A 22,488-nucleotide genomic window follows, 5' to 3' on the forward strand; every position below is an offset into this window, starting at 1 on the left:
ATTATAATTCAGCAAAGAGCAATGAAGAGGGTTGCAATTAAAAGTCTTTTGCAATGAAATTCACCTTAAACTCATGAATAACTTAAGTTTTATAAGATTATCCCATACAGAAGCCCAACACCCTCAGTATTACTATTTCCCATTATATTTTAGCATTTAAAGCAGTGCCTGGCACATAGTAGAAATGCAATATATGTCTTGAATGAATAAGTGAATACTATGAAACATTTACATAAAAACCTTAGTTTATTCTTTAACATCACATTTACTTCCCTCAAGAACACCAGATGTGCAGATAAGAAATTGTATTCTCTGCTTTATCATAAAGCCTTACCTGGTATTATTCATTGAGAAATATTACTTTCCACTATAAAGGTTGATGTGACTGGCTCCTAAAATCTGCCCCTCATATGTGTATTTAAAAATTATAAATCAAGCTAAAAAAACTCAAATAAAATGTCATATTTTCCTACATTAGAAAATGTATCTTAATAATAACCTAAAAGTTTAGGTTTGTATTTTAGAAATCCAGATTTCCTTGGGGTTCTGTACTGAGATGTGGCTACACAGGAAGAGCCAGCTTCTGGCCCTCAGTCTATGGCACCCTCCCTTCTTTTTCCACATCCTGCCCCACAACAAGCCATTTGCTCATGCAGGTGGTCACCCAGCCTTCACAGCTAAGACTGTCATTCTACTTACCACACCTCTAACTGCTGTCCCTAGGCCACCCCTAAAGCCAAGGTACAGACACACCAGCAGAACAGTCCAGCACTCAACAAGATGGACCAGAGAAGAGAACTGTGCAAACCCAGGAAGAGAGCTTAGGGACATCTGGATGGGAAAACCTGGGGGTACAGGTGTTCATCATGTGTTTTACAAGAGAATGGATAGGCTACTTCTCTTCTGTTGACGGAAAGAAAAACGCACAATGAGAGAGTTGTGACTTAAGTTTTATTGAGTATCTTACTGAGGACTATATACCCTGGGAGACATTTTCTTATATACCTCTGAGGAACTGCTCCAAAGAGGCAGTGGGGGAAGCCAGTGTATGTTGTAATTTTTTTTTGGCTAGGGAATATGTGCAGTCAAGTATACATCTTGGTAAAAATTATTGCCAGTCACAAAGAACAAATATCTGAAGTGAATGATTTTAGTCCTTTTCTATGTATGGGAAGATGCAAAGAGCTGGGTTCATTAAAATTCTTTCTGAAATACATCTAACTATCTAAGGGTCCCGTTTGTCCAAAGCACAGAGCATCCTGTAATTGTCTTTCATTTCCTGTCTAAAGCACAGAGTGCTTCTTCCTGTTACTGCCTTAACGTCTTCCGTCTAAAGCACAGAGTGCACTGTTGCTACTGCAGCGGGTTAATCTTTGCAGACTTGGTGGTGAGCGAAATGCTCTTTGCTCTTCTTTGTTTGCACTTCCTATTGGCCCCATAGACACCTAGGCCTGTGGGCCTGCATCTGGCTGGAAATGACTCAGAGTTGGGCTCTCAACAGCATACAGCCAAGGATAGGGGCCTCTTGCTCAAGTTTTGGAGTATCACCTGGAAGATACTTCAAATTTCAAAAAATACTTAAGTGTAAGGTAAAAGAAACCTGGAAATGTATTTTAATGGCTATGGTACCCACAACTTAAGCACTTTAAGGGGAAGCAGAAAAGAGGAACCCTTGTAACAGCACATTTTGGAATTAAGTATTACATAGACATCAGTTAGTTTGGATTACCACGCAGGGTGGGTAGAAAGAAGTTCCAATAAATAAAACAGAGAAGAGGTACACTAGATGAAAGTCTCCTATTAACTAGAAATATAATCAAAGCTTTGTCCATCGATACAATCTCCAGTTGAAGATTTAAGCCAAAGATTAAATTTTTATTTCAGTAGACACAGCAGTTAGATCTGCTTATACTTCACCTTTTTCAAGGATGCAAAAAGGAAAACAAAAAAATAAAGAAGAGACTTGTGGAGGACAAAATGGTGTAAGGTAAAAGGAAATACATCCTGAGGGGCTTCAAAAGGTGTGTTAGCAGAATTAGAAGAATGTGTTTGAAACCTGGCTCACATCCTAGAAAGAGTAAAAGATCTAGCCTCTATAAATTGGGAGATGAACATATAAAGGGGAAAATATTGAAATGAAAAGGAAACAGAAAAATGAAAATTAAATAAAAATTTAAAACAAAAATAAAATAAAAACAATGAAATTGAAACAGGAGGGAAGGGGGCAGGGCACAACCTTTAAAAGAATGACATAGCCATAGGACACGACATAAACTGATTAGAACCAAATGGGTCCAAGATGGTGGACAAGTCGACTTCCACTAGACCTTGAGCCTCAGTATACGCTCTTTGTAACACATCAGCAAGCTAAATGACACACCCACAGGCTCCATGACAGTTCCAAAGCCAAAGGTCAAAAAGTGGGCGGTAGCCCAATTTCTAGAAATCCCCACCCCTTCCCCACAAGAGTTGGAATACTCCTCTCACTCATTAGTCTATGAAATTACCCACCCCTATACAAACTGACAACCCCATACCCTGGTGCCTCTCTCCCCTTCTGAGATGGTCCACACTCTGTCTGTGGAGTGTGGTTCTCTCTAAGTAAATTCACTTCTTACCTATCGGTTTGTCTCTCACTGAATTCTTTCTGCAATGAGACATCAAGAACCTGAGCTTCATTAAGTCCTGAGACCAGGTGTGTGATCTCAGTTAAGATGGTGGGTTCAAGTCCCAATCTGAGTTGTACAGTTTCAAAATGAAAGGTAACAGAATAAGATGAAAAAGAAGATGAGTGTGATAAAGGATTCCAGAAAATCTAAAACCATAATATAACAACTAACCTAAAATGAAGGAAGTCAAGAGTAAAATCAAAATCTTGGACACATGAATCACTGAATATGAGAAACTTGTTTAGAATACAGAAGAAAAATGAAAAGAAATTAAAACAATAAAATATAATATTAAGTTATTCTACTTAATAACTCCTACAGTAAAACTGAATTAGAAATTATCTAGATGTTAAAAACAATGAAAATGCTAAAACTGAACTCAGGAAAACTCAGAACACTAAGAGTATTTTTAAACACAGTAAACAGAAAATAAAGAAGCAAACGTTGAGAATAACAGAAGCTAGGTAAAGAAAAACAAAATATGCCCACAAAAAGCAGGAAAATATAAAAGAATTAAAATTTAAAATTAATAGTAAATTAGAAAACATAGTAGGGTAAATATGTAAGTTCAAGAACTGGTTCCTTTGGAGAAAATTACACACTATGAAATGGCAAGAGTAATCTAAAAAAGCAGGGAAAAAGGCACAAATATACAACAATTAGAGTAAGAAATAACGATGAAAACTACCATCTACTTGATGGCTGTGTGCTGGAAACTTTGTTGACTGATTTACAATCATTAGCACAATCAACCTTATCAGATAGATATCATTTGTATTCCAATTTTCAGGTGAGTAAACAAGCCTCAGAGCATTAACAAATGCGTTCAAGCCACAAGGCAAGCAAATGATAATGCCAGTACTGAAACTCTGCAGATCTGTAGCCTGCAATCCCAACCATTATGAAGCCAAACACCAACTTAGAAAAAATTATTTAAGTTATGACGGAAAACTATGTGCCACTCGACTGAAAATGACTTCAGAAAGAAAAGGATACATTGCTAAGAAAACATAAATTATCAAAAGGTATGAAAAATTCAATAAAGAGACCAGCTGAATTAAAAAAACCAACTTAAAAACCTATACTTCAAAAGCTCTGAATCCAGGTATTTTTAGAAATAAGTTCTAGAATAACTTCAACCAGTAGATCATCCCTATCCTACTCATTTTCCAGAGCAGACAAAGATATGAAAAACTACTCATCTGGTATAAAACCAATCTAATTATCTGATGTCATAGACCAAACATGAGTGCCATGAGGAAAATGAAATCAAAATTTAATTATGAATACCTATACAAAATTTACAAATACGTAAAACGTTAGAAATTGAATCTACCAATACAAAGCTTTCCCACTAGAAATGTCCAGAAAATCGTTAATAGCTTGCTGCAAACTGGATACAGGAGTGCTGGGGAGCAGTGGTTTCTGTCAGCCCAGGAGACAGCAGGACAAGGCTTGGGTAGCTCGAGCCCAACACTTTGTGCCTCAGACATTGACAGTCTTGTTGGTGGGGTGAGAAAATCTGAGCTTAGGTAGATGAGTGGGGTGAAGGTAAGCCATAGGGGGTTTCCCTGGCAGGAAAATAAATGAGAAAAAAATTTTTAATTAATAGTAACATAGGAAACAAAGAGAGTAGGAGAGAACAAAAGAGCTGTTGCCTCTGACAGAAAGCAAAATGTGGGATGAGTTTTGCTAGCAATTGCTGTTCTGCTACAACCTGCTGAGTGTTGCCAAGGAGATGCCACCACCTGGATATCGACTTCAGCAGTCAGATGCCTGCTCAGGGAGAGGCAACAGGCTCACCAAGGCAGGACAGAGGTATCCTGGGGGTGCACCTCCAAGCTGTAGACCCAGTGTGCTTGTGGCTCAAGTTTTTCCGAGGGCTTCAACCCAGTGATGAGGAGAGTTTTTACCATAAATGGGTGTTGGATTTTGTCGAAAGCCTTTTCTGCATCTATTGAGCTTATATATGGTTTTTCTTCTTCAATTTGTAATATGGTGTATCACATTGATTGATTTGCATATATTGAAGAATCCTTGCATTCCTGGGATAAACCCCACTTGATCATGGTGTATGATCTGTTTAATGTGCTGTTGGATTCTGTTTGCTAGTATTTTGTTGAGGACTTTTGCATCTATGTTCTCCAGTGATATTGGCCTGTAATTTTCTCTTTTTTGTGACACCTTGGTCTCGTTTTGGAATCAGGATGACGGTGGCCTCATAGAATGAGTTTGGGAGTGTTCCTCCCTCTGCTATATTTTGGAAGAGTTTGAGAAGAATAGGTGTTAGCTCTTCTCTAAATGTTTGATAGAATTCGCCTGTGAAGCCATCTGGTCCTGGGCTTTTGTTTGTTGGAAGATTTTTAATCACAGTCTCAATTTCAGTGTTTGTGATTGGTCTGTTTATATTTTATGTTTCTTCCTGGTTCAGTCTCGGAAGGTTATGCTTTTCTAAGAATTTGTCCATTTCTTCCAGGTTGTCCATTTTATGGGCATATAGTTGCTTGTAGTAATCTCTCATGATCCTTTGTATTTCTGCAGTGTCGGTTGTTACTTCTCCTTTTTCATATCTAATTCTATTGATGTGAGTCTTCTCCCTTTTTTTCTTGATGAGTCTGGCTAATGGTTTATCAACTTTGTTTATCTTCTCAAAGAACCAGCTTTTAGTTTTATTGATCTTTGTTATTGTTTCTGTCATTTCTTTTTCATTTATTTCTGATCTGATCTTTATGATTTCTTTCCTTCTGCTAAATTTGGGTATTTTTTGTTCTTCTTTCTCTAATTGCTTTAGGTGCAAGGTTAGGTTGTTTATTTGAGATGTTTCTTGTTTCTTGAGGTAGGATTGTATTGCTATAACCTTCCCTCTTAGAACTGCTTTTGCTGCACCCCATAGGTTTTTGGGTCATTGTATTTTCACTGTCATTTGTTGCTAGGTATTTTTTGATTTCCTCTTTGATTTCTTCACTGATCCCTTGGTTATTTAGTAGTGTATTGTTTAGCCTCCATGTGTTTGTATTTTTTACAGTGTTTTTTCCTGTAATTGATATCTAGTCTCATAGCATTGTGGTCAGGAAAGATACCTAATACAATTTCAATTTTCTTAAACTTACCACGGCTTGATTTGTGACCCAAGATATGATCTATCCTGGAGAATGTTCCATGAGCACTTGAGACTAAAGTGTATTCTGTTGTTTTTGGATGGAATGTCCTATAAATATCAATTAAGTCCATCTTGTTTAATGTATCATTTAAAGCTTGTGTTTATTTTCATTTTTGATGATCTGTCCATTGGTGAAAGTGGGGTGTTAAAGTCCCCTACTATGATTGTGTTACTGTCGATTTCCCCTTTCATGGTAGTTAGCATTTGCTTTATGTGTTGAGGTGCTCCTATGTTGGGTGCATAAATATTTACATTGTTATATCTTCTTCTTGGATTGATCCCTTGATCATTATGTAGTATCCTTCTTTGTCTCTTGTAATAGTCTTCATTTGAAAGTCTATTTTGTCTGATATGAGAATTGCTACTCCAGCTTTCTTCTGATTTCCACTTGCATGGAATATCTTTTTCCATCCCCTCACTTTCAATCTGTATGTGTCCCTAGGTCTGAAGTTGGCCTCTTGTAGATCGCATATATATGTCTTGTTTTTGTATCCATTCAGCCAGTCTATGTCTTTTGGTTGGAGCATTTAATCCATTTACATTTAAGGTAGTTACCGATGTGTATGTTCCTATTACCATTTTCTTAATTGTTTTTGGTTTGTTATTGTAGATCTTTTCCTTCTCTTGTATTTCCTGTCTAGAGAAGTTCCTTTAGCATTTGTTGTAAAGCTGGTTTGGTGGTGCTGCATTCTCTTAGCTTTTGCTTGTTTGTAAAGGTTTTAATTTCTCTGTCGAATCTGACTGACATCCTTGCTGGGGAGAGTAATCTTTTTTTTTCTTGGTAATGTATTTTTTTTAACATCTTTATTGGAGTAAAATTGCTTTTAAAATGCTGTGTTAGTTTCTGCTATATAACAAAGTGAATCAGCTATACATATACAGATATCCCCATACCTCCTCCCTCTTGCATGTCCCTCCCACCCTCCCTATCCCACACCTGTAGATGGACACAAAGCACCGAGCTGATCTCCCTGTGCTATGTGGCTGCTTCCCACTCGCTATCTTATTTTGTAGTGTATATATGTCCATGTCACTCTCCCACTTCATCCCAGCTTACCCTTCTCCCTCCCCGTGTCCTCAAGTCCATTCTCTATGTCTGTGTCTTTATTCCTGTCCTGCCCCTAGGTTCTTCAGAAACATTTTTTTTTTTTACATTAAACATATATGTGTTAGCATAGGGTATTTATTTTTCTTGGGTAGAGTTATCTTGGTTGTAGGTTTTTCCCTTTCATTACTTTATTTTTTTTTTTTTTTGCATTACGCGGGCCTCTCACTGTTGTGGCCTCTCCCGTTGCGGAGCACAGGCTCCAGACACGCAGGCTCAGCGGCCATGGCTCACGGGCCCAGCTGCTCCGCGGCGGCATGTGGGATTTTCCCGGACCGGGGCACGAACCTGTGTCCCCTGCATCGGCAGGCAGACTCTCAACCACTGCGCCACCAGGGAAGCCCCCTTTCATTACTTTAAATATGTCCTGCCACACCCTTCTGGCTTGCAGAGTTTCTGCTGAAAGATCAGCTGTTGACCTTATGGGGATTCCCTTGTATGTTATTTGTTTCTTTTCCCTTGCTGCTTTTAATATTTTTTCTTTGTATTTAATTTTTGATACTTTGATTAATATGTGTCTTGTCATGTTTCTCCTTGGATTTATCCTGTATGGGACTCTCTGTGCTTCCTGGACTTGATTGACTATTTCCTTTCCCATGTTAGGGAACCATTCAACTAAAATCTCTTCAAATATTTTCTCAGTCCCTTTCTTTTTCTATTTTTCTTCTGGGACCCCTTTAATTTAAATGTTCATGCTTTTAATGTTGTCCCATAGGTCTCTGATACTGTTCTCAATTCTTTTCATTCTTTTTTCTTTATTCTGCTCTGCAGTAGTTATTTCCAGTATTTTCTCTTCCAGGTCACTTATCCGTTCTTCTGCCTCAGTTATTCTGCTCTTGATTCCTTCTAGAGAACTTTTAATTTCATTTATTGTGCTGTTCATCATTGTTAGTTTGCTCTTTAGTTCTTCTAGGTCCTTGTTAAACATTTCTTGTATTTTCTCCATTCTATTTCCAGGATGTTGGCTCATCTTTACTATCATTACTCTGAATTCTTTTTCAGTTAGACTGCCTATTTCCTCTTCATTTGTTAGGTCTGGTGGGTTTTTATCTTGCTCCTTCATCTGCTGTGTGTATTTCTGTCTTCTCATTTTGCTTACCTTACTGTGTTTGGGGTCTCCTTTTTGCAGTTTTGTAGTTCCTCTTGTTTTTGGTGTCTGCCACCAGTGAGTAAGGTTGGTTCAATGAGTTGTGTAGGCTTTCTGGTGGAGGGGACTGGTGCCTTTGTTCTTGTGGATGAGGCTGGATCTTGTCTTTTTGGTTGGCAGAATTGCGTCCAGTGGTGTGTTTTGGGATGTCTGTGAAGTTATTATGATTTTAGGCAGCCTCTCTGATAATGGGTGGGTTTGTGTTCCTGTCTTGCTAGTTGTTTGGCATGGGGTGTCCAGCACTGGAGCTTGCTAGTCATTGAGTGGAGCCGTATCTTAGTGCTGAGATGGAGATCTGTGGGAGGGCTCTTGCCCATTGATATTGCGTGGGGCTAGGAGATCTCTGTTGGAGCAATGTCCTGAACTTGGATCTCTGTCTTCAGAAGCTCAGGCCTGACATCTCAGCATCAAGACCCTGTCAGCCATATGGCTCAGAAGAAAAGGGAAGAAAGAAAGAAAGAAAAGAAAGAAAAGAAAGAAAGAAAGAAAGAAAGAAAGAAAGAAAGAAAGAAAGAAAGAAAGAAAGAAAGGAAGGAAGGAAGGAAGGAAGAAAGAAAGAGAGGGAGGAAGGAAGGAATGATGGAAGGAAGGAAGAAAAGAAAGAAAGAAAGAAAGAAAGAAAGAAAGAAAGAAAGAAAGAGAAAGAAAGAAAGAAAATAAAGTTATTAAAATAAAAAATTAAAAAATATGTTATTAAAATTTAAAATCTAAAAAAGTAATTTAAAAAAAAAGAAGAGAAAAAATTAAATTTAAAAGTAATTTAAAAAAAGAAAGAATAGAGCAACCAAACCAATAAACAAATCCACCAGTGATAACAAGTGCTCAAAACTAAACCAAGGTAAACATAAAAATCAGAAACTAGTCAGTTGCATACAGGAAACCCCAAGTCTATAGTTGCTCCCAAAGTCCACCACCTCAATTTTGGGATAATTTGTTGTGTATTCAGGTATTCCATAGATGCAGGGTACATCAAGTTGATTGTGGAGATTTAATCCACTGCTCCTGAGGCTGTACGGAGAAATCTCCCTTTCTCCTCTTTGTTTGCACAGCTCCTGGGGTTCAGCTTTGGATTTGGCCCTGCCTCTGCATGTAGGTCTCTGTCTGGAGTCTGTTCTTCGCCCAGACAAGAGGGGGTTAAAGGAGCAGCTGATTAGAGGGCTTTGGCTCACTCAGGCTGTGAGGAGGGAGGGGTACAGAATGCAGGGCGAGCTGCGGCGGCAAAAGCCAGCATGACGTTGCAACAGCCTGGTGTGCGCCATGTGTTCTCCCAGGGAAGTTGTCCCTGGATCATGGGACCCTGGCAGTGGCGGGCTGCACAGGCTCCCAGGAGGGGAGGTGTGGATAGTGACCTGTGCTTGCACAGAGGCTTCTTTGTGGCTGCAGCAGCAGCCTTAGCGTTTCGTGCCCATCTCTGTGGTCCGCGCTGATAGCCGTGGCTCGCAAAGTATCATATATAAACGCTTAGGCAAACTTCCAGCAAATATTACACATTGTGAATTTCCCAGTGTCAAAGAAGTATAGGGTTTGCTCCAGAAGATGACCCTGTGTAGAAACAATGTGCAAGCCTCAAGCCTGGCCCAGGCAGAACTGAGTAGTTGGGAAAGTTTGTTTCAGGTGCCCTCCCTCAACTTCTTTGACTGTACTTTTTCACCATGGTCCTTCCTTCTACGACCCCACAGCCCAATGACCACATATTATATACTTAAAGACCAGGATCTTCCTCAGCACTGCATTTTCTTAATCTGTCTTCCCAGGAAGATTCCCTGATTTAGGATCTTCCCAGCCCAGTTAATCCTTCCCATCACCTCCAACAAACATTAGTCGTCATATGAGTCAGTTTTCACAGGGTCTTTTTCTTTACTCAGTGACATCCAGAGGTAAAATTAAACTCACACCTGTGATGAGTGAAGGGAATTCTTAAACTCCTCACCTATGTCCTCACATTCAACTAGTGTTCATATATTACCTATTTTCCATGTTTAGGAATGGAGACACAGAGTTGAATGAGCCTGGCAGGCAAACATAGTTATAATGCAATTAAAGTACTATTAAGAGATAATTATTAATAAAGATTTATGAAAACACAGGGAATGCTTATGTTTTGGGGGAGATATTTTAAAGGTTGAGCTGAAACTGGAAGGATGATTTCTTTCAATTTATTATTTCTATTACATTTCAGCATTTTTTAAATTCTGAGGGAAGGGACTTCCCTGGCAGTCCAGTGGTTAGGACTCCATGCCTCCACTGCAGGGGGTCCTGTTTGATCCCTTGTTGGGGAACTAAGATCCCACAAGCAGCGCAGCATGGCCAATAAACAAACAAATAAAAAGACAAATTCTGGGGGAAGAATAAAATGGACAAGGATATTTAAGGAAGAGAAACTAGTACAGAAGCATGAAATAGCGTGCATAATCAGTTCATCACAAGTATTCCTGTGGGGCCTGAAGGTATGGATAGAAATCCTGAGAGGTATATAGTAAAGTAGGCTAGAGCTAATGGTATCCTGTTGGACACTACAGGGGTTTATTAGCAGAGGAGTGATACTAAAAGATGCATTTTAAATTTACTTAGTAAGTGAAGAAACTTAGATATTGGATCCATTGTATAGGATGAATTGGATGTGGCAGTGCCCAAGGAAGAGAGAAATTATAAGAGGCTGATGAAATAACCTGAGTAATAGATGATGTCAGCCTGAAACGGGGCAGTGCAGTAGGTGTAGAAAAAACAGATTCAAAATGTTTAGAACTTGAATTCAAGAAGGCTAGTGACTAATTATATATAGTGGGTGAGCATGAGATAGTCATAGAACATCTTCAGTCTCTCTATCTTAAACAATTGAGTAAAATTACTGTTTTTCATATAAGGAACCCATAAAAAAGAACAAATTCAGAAGGAAAGAGATGAAGAGTTTGGTTGGACCATGCTGAATTTAACATGCTTCATAGACATTCACATTGACATATCCAGCATGAAGTTGGAAATGTCAGTCAGTAACACAGGAGAAAATGTACAAAAAAAAAAAAAGAAAGAAAGAAAGGAGATATTCCTTTGAGAGTTGATAATCAGGCAAGAGCTGGAACCATGGAACTGGATGATATCACCAAAGGAAACAAATTGAGAAAACGTGCAAGGAAGAGTTATGGACAACACCAATATGTGAGAGTGGGAAGAGAAAGGCAAATTAATGAAACATATTGAGGATAGACCAGAAAGACGGGAGGTGATCTAGGAGAGTGCATGCCATGGAGCATCAGAGAGAAGACAATATCAAGAAGGGAATGGCCAGACAGGCTATACTGCCTGAAGACAAAAATGCATGATAAGAAACAAAGTCTTTGGACTTGGCAACCTGAAATTTAAAAAAAAAAAAACTTCACTGAGGGCAATTTTTTAAGAGATGTTAACAGAAGCCAGAGAATGATGGTTGAGAAGTACATAAAAGCTGAAGAAGTTGAAAAGGAAAATATGGATTATTAGTTCAAGATACTTAGTGAAGGTAGGATCACAAGGAAAGCTTTTACAATATTGACTCAGGTTTTCTGATCTAGAAAAAAAGGCAATGGAAAGGGGGAGATCAAAATCGAGAAGAGATATAATTGACTGATTAAGATCTTGAAGGAGCTAGAAGATAGGTTCAAGAGTTGGGGTAAAGAAGGGGTAGGCAACAGAGGCAAGGAAATAATAGTTTAGGAACTGAAGAGCATGAAAAGTTAGGTTATTCAATTTCTGTGGCCTCTATTTTCTCAGTTAAGTAAAGGGAAAAGTTAGCTGCTCAGAATGAGTTGTGCAAAAGAATGGGACTTATGAGGTATTTTGGAATATCCATTAAGGGGCATAAAAAGGGAAGTAACTAGGACTAGGTACAGGATATTCAAAAAGCAGTAGAGTTGAAATTCATTAACATGACGTGTCACCCATCTGCAGATTGTAGAGTTTTTCTTTTCTTGGAGAATCCTAAAGCTTTGGAACAAGAATAGAAAAGTTAAATAGCTCTTGGGAGCCAGCACTGGGTGTGGCCGAGCATTGGGGAGGGAAGAAATTGCGAGTGCTGACAAGTTTTACTGAAGTTATTAATCATGGTGGACAGATGTTTAGCTTGAGGAGAAAATGATGTCAAGTCATAAAGGAATAACGGATTAAGAGGCTTGAAGAGTCTGAGAACTCAAGAGTTCAATCAATTTCATTTAAGACTTATTTTTTATTCATCTGCTACATCCTGAGGTCTGTACTAAACGCTGGGGAAAGAGCAGGGTCCCTCTAGAGATTTATAGTCCAGTAGAAATAAAGTCCGCTAGAGATAAACATAAAGTTCAATGCCAAGATGAAAATATGTTTGGATATAAATTGGGGACCCAAGTAGAGAGTTCTTATTCACCTGGGGAAGAATGAGCAGGAAGGTAGCTTAGTGGGGACAAAAAGAAAAATTTAAAGAACAGCAGTTTGTGTTTTAAAGTTTATGTCTCCACAAGTACCTTAAGGAACAAATCTTTCGATGGGATTTCTAGCAGCCTGTTGGGAGGATTATTTGAAGTTAGGATCTTTGATATTGTACCACAAAGGTCTAGCTTAAAGGGTCATTGATGCACCCAATATCTCACCAGAGTATCAAAGGAAAAGAATGACAGCTGATAGCTATTAGTATTTACTACGTGGTAGGCAAGATTCAGATATATATAGAGAGAGAAGCTCATTCAAGGTTCACAATATCCTTATAATACTATTATTATTACTCCTACATTATGAATCAGGAAACTGTTGAACAGAGAGATTAAATAATTTGCCCAAGTTCACACAGCTAGTAAATGGCAAAGCCAGTGTTCCATCCTAGACAGTTTGGTCCTCACACTGCCTCACAACTCATCATTTTGAAAACTGAGACCATAAAAGATATTTCCAGTTCCCAAGAGGAATTTCCAGGTACTTCAATCTTGATGGGACTGAACTGAAATTGTTCACTGGTCACGCACTGGTGGTATCTCTGACAGTAGAGAAGAAAATCCTTATCACAATCCTCATTAAGGGGTTTAACTGAGGAAGAAGAGCTAATTGCTAATTTGCTTTCCAAAAAGGATGACTCCTGTTAACTTTTAACTTCGCTTTGGTGAGTGGTTGTTGGCAAGTTTACACTAGATTGCAGGAGACAGCTGAATTCTAGAAGTTAAGGGCTGCCACCCATAATTTTCCCTTTACCTTTTTCCCTATTCAGCCCTCAGCCTTCCAACCAAGTAAGTACTGGAAGAATGGTTTAACATTAGCAGTTTGATGAGGTATCAGATAATTAGCCAACCTGGGAAGCCTATGTATTTCAGCTAAGTCCATCAAAGACCACAGCTCATGACTGGCCACTTGGTCGGCATGGAAATTGAGTGCTCGGTTGACAGACTGACTTACTGAAAATGCACCCAGAACACTGATGTCTATCCCTGTGTCAGAGCTCTGCAGCCAGGCTCCTGGCCAAGGAACAGGCACCATCGGCCTGAAGCAGACTCAGTTCAGGACTCTGAACCAGAGAAACACGAGAAGAAACGTGCTGTGGGTCTGCCTGCACCAACATTTTCACCCTTCACCTCTCACCTCACTTCTGGGAGGAGTACCTGGCCCCCTCTCTTCAGCTCTCTGTGAACCTGATAAAAACATCTGCTGCCTGAAAGCAACAAAATGCATAACTGGCAGCAGTGCTCTCATCCTCACTCACCTGAATCATCCACCCAGGTGCACAGAATGCAGAGCCAGCAGGGTTAATGGCTATCGTTTGGGTATGTCTGGCTGTGGGGAGCAAAGAAGCAATGCTCAGAGTCTTAGAGTTTCTGGGCGTCTCACCCCTGCTCTCTCCCCCTGTGAATAGAGGAGGGGCATCTGGGAGGCACATGGCTGGTCACCCCACTCCTCCAGCCTGAGGGATGGAGGGCTGTCCTCTCTCTCCCATATTCCCTCTACGGATATTTCCTTTGCAAGCAGTACTTAAGTTTGCTTTTCTATGAAAGTGCTAGAAGTCATGTAGTTCAAGCGTGTTTTTTAGCGTTTTCCAGTCAATAATAAGGTGAAAATAGGAATTGAAAATTACAGGGATTTTTCCCAAGAGCCATATATAGAAAACAATTTTATATTCAAAGGTAAAACTATTGGCAAGGCATTATTATTTGTTCTCAGGTCATTTTATTTTTTAAATTATTCTTTCACTTACAATAGTAACTTTTTATATTTTCTTCTCTTTCCTGTCATCTAGACTCAATTTCAGGCCAAGGTTTTGGGGCCACACTACTGAGATAGAACTGTGACAGGGAGAGTAAAACTATAATTTTTTAGTTTGACTTCCTTAGTTGGAAGATTTAAAGAAATTATTAGTATGCAAGTTTTCTTAAATTTTCCCCCTTACAAGACTTGCTGAGTATGAGGTAGTTGTGATGGCAAATATCCTTTTTACTACTGTGGCTAATTGCGATAAGAAAGATCCCCTCTTTTTTCCTGAATTGAGAAGAATTTTCTTGTTGGCCAAAGGCACTGTTGGCTCTGACACTGTCGACTATGCCATGGCAGGAGTTAGGCCTCGTGTCCTATAGTGGAACCTACATGACAACGTAGTAACCTGCTAAAAAGGCGTTTTGGCTGAGGTTACTGTGTATACTCCCAAATAGCCAGAGGGCATAATTTTGATAAATGATGTAGTTAAAATTTTACTAACCTCTGTGAAAAACCATTTGGTATTCTTCATGCTAAGTAGAGACTATAGGTTTCCACTCAGAGCATGAAAAAATTATTCCTTCAACTGCATGTGTATCAACAGAAATTATGAAGACATTGGGAAGAAACCAAAGGAAAAATCATTCTGTTAAGTTCAACTTTTTTTCTGAGTTATTTTAAAAATGAATAATGCCTTTTTGAAATTCCCAAATCAGAAGGCATATACTTTGGAGAAAGGAAAGGATGAAGATAAGGATTTAGGAATTTTTTCTGAGTCAGAAAACTTAGAACATTACAGGCAATTAATGAGCACCTCAATAGAGAATGAAGAATAAAAGGACATCTTGTTTTTGGAGAACATATTTTCACCTTAGATGAAAAAATTACATATATATATCCAAACCATGCAAATAGAGGAGTTCCTAAAGTGGTCTTCATCATTCCTTTTCTTCTGAGTCCATACAAGAGCCTTAATAAAATTGGTCTATTCTTTCTCCAAACACCTGTTGTACACATTTACTCTCCTTTTCAACTTGCACCCTATACTAGTCCGTTATTCTCTCATTGTTTTGTATGCATACACCTGACTTTCAAAACCTTTTAAGGTCAGAGAATGTAGCTTCGATAATTCTCACAGTATCTAATACTAGCTACATAATAAGCATTATATTAAATATATTCATGATTCATTAACTAATCTTCCCTCCAGTAAAATCCCTTTTAAATAAACTCCATATCCAAAGTGTTGTGATGTTAAGATAAAAATGTGGCAAGAAACTACATTCTAGTCTGAAGACGCTAGGGATAAAATAGTTCCTGATCATCACTGTAATAAATTTAGCAAGGGCAAAGAAGTATACACCCTCTCAAACATTGACACCTTTAGCATCTGTTTTAATGTCCTCCTCTAACCCCAGACTTGCCAGTAACCTGGCAGAAACCAGTGTCTACATAAATGACCCACCCAAAGCTCAATATCTGTTTTTTAACCTCTAATTTCCATTGTGTTTATTCCACATCAGTAAACTACTTCCATGGCTACATACTAAAATTTATTATCCTGCATAATTATCCCCTCTTAAAACATTGTCTCCAGTTCTCTGACCATGACCTCAGACCATTTCAGCCACATCACATATATTTTCCTAATAAACATTTTTTGATCCTCTGTTTTCTCCCAGTCCTCCCTCCTCTCTTTACCTCCTTTCATATACACCTTTAACTATATCATCCATCCATCTCTTCATCCTCTATCTTGCCATTATCAACTGTCTTGGCCCACTGTTTTTCTGTCACATCTCTGAAAAAAAAAACCAAATCTGGACCGTTGCAAAAGTCCATCTGCATTAGAGTTGCTGAGCATTGCTGCTGAAAATCATGTAGAATTATATTATAGATTGTTACAACTAGAATTTCACGTTCTTTGAGTTCAACCAGGCCCTACACATTGTTCAGAAATTATCTCCCTATTTAATTTTACTTCCTAATCTCCACAGCAGCAATTCTTTCAATAATGTGCTGGGTTTCTATCATTTTGCCTGCCCAGAATAGTATCTTCCCTTCTTCTGAGAAATTCACCTTTGAATGGGAGATGGCACCTTCTTACACATCCTACCACACTGTCCATTGTGAATAGTCTGGGGTGGGCACCTGGGCCAAGCCTGAGCAGTCCTAGCTTCTACTCACCAGCCATCTGTGCTTGCTACAGAAATAGAAATGTTATCAAGGCCAGATTAAATTCAATCCTTCTGGAGACATTTTTGAACTGGAACTGGGGAAGGAGAAGGACAAGGGAGAAAGGGAAAAAGAAGAGGGGAAGAAGAAAAAGGAGGAGGAAACACAATTGCAATAGAACCATACAAACATCCACAGTACTCTCTGGGAGTCAGGACCAAAACCTGGATGTGTCTGTATTGAGCCAAGTTCTTTACCCCCATCATTCAGACTGCCATGTCAGGCATTCATAGCTCGCCCCACACTTCCTACCCAGTCACCACCCCTCTCATTCGGAAGATGACCTGATTTCCACTTTGAAGAGAAAATAGAAGTCATAAGAGGAGAAATTCCTCAACTTCCTGCCACCACAACTGCACAAGTTCCTTTCTCTCCTGAGAGGGTGCAAGAGGATGCCCCCTCCAGAGTTATCTTTCCCCATGTTCTGGTGCCAGCCCTCCTGGTCAACACAACCTACTCCTTTGCCTCCTCTCCTTTTCTCCTATGTCCTCAGCCTCGTTCTTAATACTGCCTCTTCTTCATCAGTGTAGGATCATCCTCAAGTCTTGAAATTCTTAAAAAATAAAAATAACAAAAATTTCTCCAGCCTGTCCCCTCCAAGTACTATCTTACTGTTTTCCTCTCTACATTATGGTCAAATGTTTTTGCTTTAATTTGACCTCAAGTGCACGAAACTTATTTATAATTCTTGGTTCACGATGATTGGTGGTCATCGCTCCAAGCCTGGTTCACTTTGTTTATGTGGTTGATTCCTTACCTTTAACTCTGTAATAAGCTGCTATGAAAGCATCATCTCAAACAAAAGCCAGGTCCCTCAGATAAGCATCCAGCCTCTGCATTCCCATCTCCCTGCCTTCCTCTTTTCAAGGTGTCATTCTCCTGGATACCAGGTTAATCCTCCACTGGCTTTCCTTTTAATATAGTTTACTTGCATCTATGTGTTATTTAAAATGTTATTTTAACCTTATTTTAAAAGTCATTAAATATTATAATTTTGAATTATCTATCTTTTAAAATGGCATTAAAGTACTTTTGTTTTGAGTACTATATAATGTTTATCGGGTTAAATTCTCATTTACAAAGAGTTTTAAATAATGAATGGGAGGGAAGAGGAACGAAGATGGAGGAGTAGAAGGACGTGCTCTCACTCCCTCTTGCGAGAACACCAGAATCACAACTAGCTGCTGGACAATCATCGACAGGAAGACACTGGAACTCACCAAAAAAGACACCCCACATACAAAGACAAAGGAGAAGCCACAATGAGATGGTAGGAGGGGTGCAATCACAGTAAAATCAAATCCCATAACTGGTGGGTGGGTGACTCACAGACTGGAGAACACTTATACCACAGAAGTCCACCCACTGGAGTGAAGGTTCTGAGCCCCACGTCAGGCTTCCCAACCTGGGGGTCCGGCAACGGGGAGGAGGATTCCTAGAGAATCAGAATTTGAAATCTAGTGGGAATTGATTGCAGGATTTCAACAGGACTGGGGAAAACAGAGACTCCACTCTTGGAGGGCACCCACAAAGTAGTATGCACATCGGGACCCAGGGGAAGGAGCAGTGACCCCGGGGGAGACTGAACCAGACCTACCTGCTAGTGTTGGAGGGTCTCCTGCAGAAGCAGGGGGTGGCTCTGCTTCACCATGGGGACAAGGACACTGGCAGCAGAAGTTCTGGGAAGTACTCCTTGGCGTGAGCCCTCCCAGAGTCTGTCATTAGTCCCACCAAAGAGCCCAGGTACGCTCCAGTGTTGGGTCAAGCCAAATAACCAACAGGGAGGGAACCAAGCCTCACCCAGCAACAGTCAAGTGGATTAAAATTTTACTGAGCTCTGCCCACCAGAGCAACAGTCAGCTCTACCCACCACCAGTCCCTTCCATCAAGCCTCTTAGATAGCCTCATCCACCAGAGGACAGACAGCAGAAGCAAGAAGAACTACAATCCTGCAGCCTGCGGGAAAAAAAACCACATTCACAAAAAGATAGACAAGATGAAAAGGCAGGGGGCTATATACCAGATGAAGGAACAAGATAAAACCCCAGAAAAACAACTAAATGAAGTGGAGATGGACAACCTTCCAGAAAAAGAATTCAGAATAATGATAGTGAAGATGATCCAGGACCTCAGAAAAAGAAAGGAGGCAAAGATCAAGAAGATGCAAGAAATGTTTAACAAAGACCTAGAAGAATTAAAGAACAAACAAACAGAGATGAACATACAATAACTGAAGTGAAAACTACACTAGAAGGAATCAATATCAGAATAACTGAGACAGAAGAACAGATAAGTAACCCGTAAGACAGAATGGTGGAATTCACTGCTGCAAAACAGACTAAAGAAAAAAGAATGAAAGAAATGAAGACAGCCTAAGAGACCTCTGGGACAACATTAAATGCACCAACATTCGCATTATAGGGGTCCCAGAAGGAGAAGAGAGAGAGAAAGGACCAGAGAAAATATTTGAAGAGATTATAGTCAAACATTTTCCTAACATGGGAAAGGAAAGAGCCACCCAAGTCCAGGAAGCGCAGAGAGTCCCATACAGGATAAACCCAAGAAGAAACACGCCGAGACACATCGTAATCAAATTGGCAAAAATTAAAGACAAAGAAAAATTACTGAAAGCAGCAGGGGAAAAACGACAAATAACATACAAGGGAACTCCCATAAGGTTAACAGCTGATTTCTCAGCAGAAACTCTATAAGCCAGAAGGGAGTGGCATGATATACTTAAAGTGATAAAAGGGAAGAACCTACAACCAAGATTACTCTACCTGGCAAGCATCTCATTCAGATTCGATGGAAAACTCAAAAGCTTCACAGACAAGCAAAAGCTAAGAGAATTCAGCACCACCAGACCAGCTCTACAACAAATGTTAAAGGAATTTCTCTAAGTGGGAAACACAAGAGAAGAAAAGGACCTACAAAAGCAAACCCAAAACAATTAAGAAAATGGTCATAGGAACATACATATCAATAATACCTTAAATGTGAATGGATTAAATGCTCCAACCAAAAGACCCAGGCTTGGTGAATGGATATAAAAACAAGACCCATATATATGCTGTCTACAAGAGACCCACTTCACCTAGGGACACATACAGACTGAAAGTGAGGAGATGACAAAAGATATTCCATGCAAATGGAAATCAAAAGAAAGCTGGAGTAGCTATACTCATATCAGATAAAATAGACTTTAAAATAAAGAATGTTACAAGAGACAAGGAAGGACACTACATAATGGTCAAGGGATCAATCCAAGAAGAACATATAACAATTATAAATATACATGCACCCAACACAGGAGCCCATCAATACATAAGGCAACGGCTAACAGCTATAAAAGAGGAAATCGACAGTAACACAATAATAGTGGGGGACTTTAACACCTCACTTACACCAATGGACAGATCATCCAAAATGAAAATAAATAAGGAAACAGAAGCTTTAAATGACACAATAGACCAGATAGATTTAATTGATATTTATAGGACATTCCATCCAAAAACAGCAGATTACACTTTCTTCTCAAGTGCACATGGAACATTCTCCAGGATAGATCACATCTTGGGTCACAAATCAAGGCTCAGTAAATTTAAGAAAATTGAAATCATATCAAGCATCTTTTCTGACCACAATGCTATGAGATTAGAAATGAATTACAGGGATAAAAAACACAAACACATGGAAGCTAAACAATACATTACTAAATAACCAAAAGATCACTGAAGAAATCCAAGAGGAAATCAAAAAATACCTAGACACAAATGACAATGAAAATGTGACAAGCCAAAACCTACAGGATGCAACAGCAGTTCTAAGAGGGAAGTTTATAGTTATACAAGCCTACCTCAAGAAACAAGAAAAATCTCAAGTAAACAATCTAAACTTACAGCTAAAGGAACTAGAGAAAGAAGAACAAACAAAACCCAAAGTTAGCAGAAGGAAAGAATTCATAAAGATCAGAGCAGAAATAAGTGAAATAGAAACAAAGAAAACAATAGCAAAGATCAATAAAACTAAAAGCTGGTTCTTTGAGAAGACAAAATTGATAAAACATTAGCCAGACTCATCAAGAAAAAGAGGGAGAGGACTCAAATCAATAAAATTAGAAATGAAAGAGAAGTTACCACAGACACCGCAGAAATACAAAGCATCCTAAGAGACTACTACAAGCAACTCTATGCCAATAAAAGGTACAACCTGGAAGAAATGGACAAATTCTTAGAAAGATATAACCTTCCAAGACTGAACCAGGAAGAAACAGAAAATATGAACAGACCAATCACAAGTAATGAGATTGAAACCATAATTAAAAATCTTCCAACAAACAAAAGTCCAGGACCAGATGGCTTCACAGGTGAATTCTATCAAACATTTAGAGAAGAGCTAACACCCATCCTTCTCAAACTCTTCCAAAAAATTGCAGAGGAAGGAACACTCCCAAACTCATTCTATGAGGCCACCATCACCCTGATACCAAAACCAGACAAAGATACAACAAAAAAGAAAATTACAAACGAATATCACTGATGAATATAGATGCAAAAATCCTCAACAAAATACTAGCAAACAGAATTCAACAACACATTAAAAGGATCATACACTACGATCAAGTGGGATTTATCTCAGGGATGCAAGGATTCTTCAATATATGCAAATCAATCAATGTGATACACCATATTAACAAATTGAAGAATAAAAACCATATGATCATCTCAATAGATGCAGAAAATGCTTTTGACAAAATTCAACACCCATTTATGATAAAAACTCTCCAGAAAGTGGGCATAGAGGGAACCTACCTCAACATAATAAATCCCATATACAACAGATCCACAGCAAACATCATTCTCAATGGTGAAAAACTGAAAGCATTTCCTCTAAGATCAGGAATGAGACAAGGATGTCCATTCTCACCACTATTATTCAACATAGTTTTGGAAGTCCTAGCCATGGCAATCAGAGAAGAAAAAGAAATAAAAGGAATACAAAGTGGAAAAGAAGAAGTAAAACTGTCACTGTTTGCAGATGATATGATACCATACATAGAGAATCCTAAAAATGCCACCAGAAAACTACTAGAGCTAATCAATGAATTTGGTAAAGTTGCAGGATGCAAAATTAATGCACAGAAATCTATTGCATTCCTATACACTAATGATGAAAAATCTGAAAGAGAAATTATGGAAACACTCCCATTTACCACTGCAACAAAAAGAATAACATACCTAGGAATAAACCTACCTAGGGAGACAAAACCCCTGTATGCAGAAAACTATAAGACACTGATGAAAGTAATTAATGATGATACAAATAGGTGGAGAGATATAACATGTTCTTGGATTGGAAGAATCAATATTGTGAAAATGACTATACTACCCAAAGCAATCTACAGATTCAATGCAATCCCTATCAAGTTACCAATGGCATGTTTTATGGAACTAGAACAAATCATCTTAAAATTTGTATGGAGACATGAAAGGCCCCGAATAGCCAAAGCAGTCTTGAGGGGAAAAAACGGAGCTGGAGGAATCAGACTCCCTGACTTCAGACTATACTACAAAGCTACAGTAATCAAGACAATATGGTGGGCTTCCCTGGTGGCGCAGTGGTTGAGAATCTGTCTGCTAATGCAGGGGACACGGGTTCGAGCCCTGGTCTGGGAAGATCCCACATGCCGGAGGGCAACTAGGCCCATGAGCCACAACTACTGAGCCTGCGCGTCTGGAGCCTGTGCTCCGCAACAAGGGAGGCCACGATAGTGAGAGGCCCGCGCACCGCGATGAAGAGTGGCCCCCGCTTGCCACAACTAGAGAAAGCCCTTGCACAGAAACGAAGACACAACACAGCCAAAAATAAATAAATAAACAAATGTGGGGTTTAAAGAGAAAAGAATATTAAAAAAAAAAAAAGACAACATGGTACTGGCACATCAACAGAAACATAGATCAATGGAACAAGAGAGAAAGTCCAGAGATAAACC

This window comes from Lipotes vexillifer, unplaced genomic scaffold, assembly GCF_000442215.2.
Source record: "Lipotes vexillifer unplaced genomic scaffold, Lipotes_vexillifer_v1.1 scaffold91, whole genome shotgun sequence".
NCBI lineage: Eukaryota > Metazoa > Chordata > Mammalia > Artiodactyla > Lipotidae > Lipotes > Lipotes vexillifer.